Source organism: Helianthus annuus, chromosome 5 (assembly GCF_002127325.2).
Source record: "Helianthus annuus cultivar XRQ/B chromosome 5, HanXRQr2.0-SUNRISE, whole genome shotgun sequence".
In the NCBI taxonomy this organism is placed as follows: domain Eukaryota; kingdom Viridiplantae; phylum Streptophyta; class Magnoliopsida; order Asterales; family Asteraceae; genus Helianthus; species Helianthus annuus.
The window spans coordinates 94,606,937-94,613,978 of record NC_035437.2 but is presented as its reverse complement, the minus strand read 5'-3'; positions in this window follow the sequence as shown (position 1 = coordinate 94,613,978).

Here is a 7,042-nt window from a genome sequence, read left to right as displayed (position 1 = left end):
TCGAATATATAAGATTTAATCTTGATGGTATTATAATTATGGAACAAATTAAGACCAATCAAGTTATTATTTTATCAACTTTTAATTTTAAAGCAAAGATGTTATATTATATGAAACTCATTCTTATTGAATAATCTTTAGTTTTTAATTTGGTAAGCATTTTTTATTTTGTATGTTAGGGAAATCTTTTTAAATGAAATACATAGTTACTTAGTATATTACGATTTCAAATTCGAATTTTAACTTCTCTTTCCTCAATTAAATACTTGAATATGTTATCTTCTAATCAAATCAAATCAAATGTAAAATATACGATCTTTAATTAAGTAATATAATTGTCAAAAAATATTTTATTATAACAGATTCTAAATACCATTTTGTATTTCAATGATATTTAAATTGATTATATTTTTAATGTAGGTAAACGTGGTGTTTCTAACACATTTGATGTTAGTAGACTGTTCATTAACTATGATCTTCAATAAATTAATTTATTTAAGACAAGGTATGCTAAAATTGGTTCAGATTAACAGCATTATAAATCATTATAAACATGTATGCAATTTTATTTTGTATAAGACAAAACATATTAATAAATATATAGGTATATTGAGAAACTATCTTCAACATCAACATCTAGTGACAAAGTTGGGTCATATGTTATTTCAAGCTTCGAGGATGAATTCCTTAACAACACTGATTTTACTCTTATAGCTTTTCTCGGTGACATAATAGTGGTATACTTTTTTTTCTTGCATATACTTTTTGATTTATGGTGCCTTTTTGTTAGTATTTAGTTTGTTATGCTTTATTAGAAGAAGAAGGTCTTGGTTATTAGGACAATTTCTGTTATTTGCAATGATGAGATATGGTATTATAATGGTTGCAACCATTGTAAATCTTGTGGCGAGAAAAAAATTGAAACAATTGAAAATGAGGATGGTTCAGGTGATGTAGAAGATAAGAAAGCTTTGACAAGTATCAATCGTAATTGTGAAGGCGTTGATATTTTCTGAATTCCTCGGTTACAATTTTACTCATTTTATTCTTTATTAGATAAACCAACCAAATTTAATCATTCACGTTTTATTCCTTTGTAATGTAAACAAATTCAAGATACCCATTCGCGTGCAAGATTGTACTGGTACTGTGACTTTGACCCTGTTTGAATATGAAGCCTATAAGATTTTCAAGAACTCCGCAAAAGAACTCTTACTCTCTTAGCAGCACAAGGTGAGGTAAATTTTATTTATAATTTTGTTGTTAAAATTATTTCAATATCTTATGTATTCATATTTTACTCATATACTATAGGTGTTTAATTCTAGAGGGATTATCGAACCATATAGGAATCATTTGGTGTTTCTATGTCGGAACTTCAGTCTAATCCTCCTGAATTTTCTAAGGTTATATCAAATGTTTTTTTTATATAGTTTTGGTTACCATTTTTTTAAACCTATGTTTATGTATTTGTTTATGGGTTGAAGTGTGTTATATTGTTGACAATTCAAGCATATATCTAATGTTATTCAAAGTAATAAAAAAACATCAACCGGTAAAGTTAAGCGTAACCTTCGTGAACTCTATGAGTTAAATAACTCACAGAATTGTTCTTCGACAAAACGTCAGATTGGAGATGAAAAAGATGAAGTCGAGGCTGATGGACTTGGCAAACTTTTGATTCCAAAGATGGGGAAGTGGTGTGTTTCATTATATTTCATGTTTGATGAAGTGTTTTTTTAAGATATGTTGGTGTTATTTGTTTCACATTACGGCGCATTTGAGTGTGTTCGTTGATTTATTATGTTTTTGAACATAGTAAAATGTATGTTATAGTTTGAGTTATGCGTTTATTGGTGATATTTGCTTTTAACAATATTTATACAAATATGTAAATAGATTTATGTTAATAGTCAAATATAACATTTTATAATGTGTTGTATTTATAGTAAATAGTTATGATTAAATTTTAAGTATTTTTATGGAGTTGTTTATTATGTCAATAAACATTGTTTAATACATGTTTTTTTTTTACAAATCATGTCAGTTAAGTTATAACTTATCTTAACTACGACTATTGATACAAAAACAATATAACGTTTGAAAACATTTTTTTTTGTTTTATTTAACGACATAATTAGAATAATATGAATTAATTTTTGTTGCCTAGAAAGTTCAAGTAGTTTTTTCTTTTATATTTGTTGTATATATAATTTAAATGGTCCAACCCCGTAAAGTTCACGGGAAATAACCTAGTTCCTATACAAAACAAAAACAACTAAAAAAACTAAGAAAATGAATAAATAACGAAACAATTTGTTTTACAGTTGTGAGGTAAACTATGTATATAAACTAGGTTTATCACCCTAGCCGCGTTGCGGCGAACTTCTTTTGTTATTTAGTCTGTGTTTATATATGTTTTGAAATCACTACAAGCGCGTTGCACGCGGAACCACTAACAAGAATAAAAAGAAAGTGTAAAAAACAGTAAAAAATAATCGAAAGAAAATTAACCAAAAAAGTTGTATGTTAATAATGTTGTTCGTATGAAACCCGTAGTCAGAGATGAGCAAATAATACTGGGTACCAGTACCGAATTTCCCAAACCGAAGGATTCTAAGTACCAATTCGGTACCGACTTTTGGCGTTTCTAGTACCGGTTCGCTACCGATTTTTACCTTCATATGTCGGTACCGTAACCGGTATTTTCGATATCGGTTGCCACCGAGCTCATCCCTACCCCTGAAACTAAAAAGAGAAATCATTAAAGGTTGAAGAAAATCAACAAGAAAAAGTTGTACGATACCGTTGTTGTTTGTACGGCACCCGTGATCAGGGATGAGCAAATGGTACCGTGTAGCAGTATCGACTTTACCGAACTAAAAGATTTTCAAACTTAATCTGGTACCGACTTTCGGCATTTTATGTATCAGGTTTTTGCCGATTTTTACCTTCATGTACCGATAATGAACCGGACCGTACCTGTATTTTCGATACCAGTATTGATTGACACCAAACTTATCCAACTGAGAAAGTAAAGAAAATAATAATAATAATTATTATTATTATATGAATATATTATTATAATATAATAAAATTACTGTTCATTTCATTTGTATTTAAAGAAGTTCGCCGCGTTGCGGCAAATTTCTTTTGTTATTTAGTCTGTGTTTACATGTGTTTTGAAATCACTACGAACGTGTTGCGAACGGAACTGCTAACAAGAATAAAAAGAAAATGTAGAAAAAAAAAACACTAAAAGATAACAAAAAGAAAATCAACCAAAAAAGTTGTATGGTAACGATATTGTTAGTAAGAAACCCGTGGTTAAAGATGAGCAAATTGTTCTGGGTACCGGTACCAAATTTGCCGAACCGAAAGATCTTAAGTATTAATTCGGTGCCGACTTTTGGCGCTCCTGATACTGGTTCACTACCGTTTTTTACCTTCATATACAGGTACTGTAACTAGTGTTTTCGGTATCAGTACCAATTCTGTATCGGTTGGCACCGAGCTCATCCGTACCCCTGAACTTAAAAAAAGAAAAAAATTAAAAGTAGAAGAAAATCAATAAGAAAAAGTTGTACGATACCGTTGTTCGTACGGCAACCGTGATCAGGGATGAGCAAATGGTACTGGGTAGCAGCACTGAATTCCCGAACCAAAAGATTTCCAATATCAATTCAGCACCAACTTTTGATGTTTTCTGTATTAGTGCCGTTTTTTACCTCCATGTACTGATACCGAACAGAACCGTACCGGTATTTTCGATACCAGTACTGGTTCTATACTGGTTGACAACAAACCTATCCCAGATATAAAAAAAAGGATTAAAGTTAAAAAGTAAAGAAAATAACTATTATTATATTATGAAAATAATAAAAGTACTAAAAAACTATAAATTATTATAATATAAAATGTCACACCCCTTTCTTAGGCGGAAGCACGAGGTGTTATCATCAAAGGTTCTCATTGCATACGAATGGTAAACATACTACATGCTCGTAAAAATAACTTCAAAAACCAATAACATTACTAACATTACGTAACTGAAAACATAGGTTGAGTGTTTACATCACAAGACATCATAAGACATTGTTTGAAAAGTTACAACATTATTCAAAGATAAACATAAACAACATCCAGAGCAAGAGTATGACCGCGCGCACATCCACTTTAGTCACCTGAAATACATGTGAGTTTTTGGAAAATCGTCAACATAATGTTGGTGTGAATTCATGCAGTTTTTGTATTGAACGTGTGTATACTTTGTATGAAAACATGGTATGTAATTTGTATAAATCAAGTATTTCTGTAAGTATGGAGATTGTTAATGGGTTGCAAGGCCATTAACATGTGACACGACATAGGAAGCATCCAAACCATAGGCATTTTTCTAGTTGTCGATTCACGACTGAGATACAAAAGCACTACTTGGTACTAGTTTTCACCAAGAGTGTGGCTGCCCGAAAACCCATTAGATCTAACCTTGTGTTCTGCAGTCTAGGTATATTGTTGATTAATGGTGCTTCTGGTACCCTATTCGTGACACGATTTCAAGTATCATTCCTTAATTCTTGTATCCAACATACCATAACACATGTATTTTCCCCAAGTTTAAAAAGTATGTAAAAGATTAAAAGTGGGGACATGAACTCACAACTTTGCGTTCTTGCACCGTAAACTTCACCAGGTTTGCTTATGTAGCGTCGTAACCTATACGTGTTTTATTAACGTTAGTCACTAGACTTGTATCGCACAAGTACAAGTCACCATCTTTTATGTATGTGTTCTTGTGTTAAAAATAATTTATATTTTTAACTATGTATCTTACTTATATTATTTTCTAAAAAATAAAAATAAGTATCTTGTATTTTTCACCCGAATAATGTATTTTGTCCAAAACTTCATTTCATGTTCATAACTTGTCCAAGTTACATAATCTATCAAGTAACATATTTTCATAAATATATTCTCTTGTATTTGTCTAAGCACGTTGTATGTGTATTTTTGTATTTCCACTCCCTGGGAGTATTTAGTGTATTTTCAAATCCTAATACATTATTACATGTAATACATATTATATACACTTAGCACAAAATTTGGTGATCAATAAATATATATATTTTCCTCCAAAATATACATACTTAATATCAATTTTTATCTTGAAGAAATCATCATTTCTTAACTTGAAGTTTACATAAAAATTAGGGAAACCTTGGTAAATATTTTTAGGTAAATTTTTAGGGAATAAGTTTCACCAAAACTTATATTTTATAAAAATTTTGACATAGTTTCCCCTAAAAATGGAGGTTTCCCATGTTTTCAAAACATGTGTTTATTTTTTTTTAAATCATCATCAAACATCAACAACAAAATCAAGACTTACTAAAAGCTAAGATCATGTAAATCACACTATGTCATGAACTTGAAGTTTTGTAAAAACTTGTAGTAACTTACCATGTTATTTAGTAGGTTTAGTTACTCTTTAAAACATACCTATTTGTTTGTAAATCACTTTATTAAAAGATTTAGTCATTTACAACTTGTAAGATGATTTTTCTAAAAATATTTCTTTTGTATTTTTCTTGTTACTCCCATGTTTCTAGTCTTGTTTAAACACTAAAAATATGATTAGTTTATATAGAAATCATGACTTTGTAAATCTTGTAAATAAACTTGGTTTCTTGGGAAAATTATTCTTGTAACCATCTATTTACAAGATTTGTATTTTGTTTAAATCATCTTTACATATGAAGATCACTTTCATTATTCAAGTTCATGAAGACATATAGCATGATGATCTTGGTTTTTCACAAGATCACCACCTTAACTTACTAGATCATGTGTTTAATCACAATCTAGTAGTTTCCATATGATGTCTAACATTGCTAACACTAATAATTAATCAACAAGAAGCAAATCAACATATTCAACATGCATTCTTATATTTTCAAGCTTATGTTAAAGTATCATGATCATGTTCTTTAGTGTTCTTGTGATTAACAATATTTATCATCTTTTAATCATCAAAATATGAAGTAATAAGAGATCATGACCACTAGCAACAAGGCTAGGGAAGAATACTAGAAGTTGAAGATGACAAAAGTGTTGGATAAAAGCAATCGGGAGAGGTCCTTCAAGATCCACTAGCACCGAGCTTCCTTAACCACCTCCTTCCACCTTGAATTAAGCTTGGAATGGATGAATGGGGTTGAATGATGTTGGTGGTTGTGGGGGTGGGTCTCGGCCGTGAGGGGGGGGGGTACAAGGGAGGAGAGTGTGGTGTGTGAATGGTGAATGAGGAAGATGATGTTCTTATATCCATGTTTAGTCCTTAACCAAAAGACATTGTGTCTTCATAGTACCATACATAATCTTTACCAAATCCTTATAAGATCATAGAATATCTTTTGAGATCAAGTGGGGTTTTGTTGGTGGGGTCACATGGGTGACCGTCCACTACATGGGGGGGGGGGCAAATTACATAAATAAGTAAGTTTTCAAGTGTAAAGTTTAGGGACTTGATGTGTTATTATGTTTTAAGGGATGTTATGGTGTTCAGGGATCATAACTAGCTCAAAAATATTAAATGTGACAACCCGAACTTCCAGGTTAGTAACGTTTAATTTTGGGATCTTAATTCCTCGTTATTCCTCTCCAATACGTTACACGTTCCGTGCTTGTGTGATTCCGTTAACCGTGTATGACAAACAAGTACGCTAGTGTATTGGGCCGTGACTGTTTTGGGCCACACCCCATACCTGTGTAGCTAGTAAAATACTAACTGGATTGAAACAACCTTACCGTATGATTTTTGATAGCCCGATGGTGTGGGCTTGAGCCCGTTTTGGCCAGAGGGGGGGGGGTAACCGTCCAAAAACTTGTATTATTTAGTGCATCTTTTATGTGATAGCTTAGCACCAAAAATTCAAAGCAAAGGAACCCTACCTCTCTTTTTGAACCATGACGGCAGTAGATCTCCCCTCTCTCGAAGTCCTCTATGGATTAGAAAGATTCCCCTCCTCGCACACCCTTAATA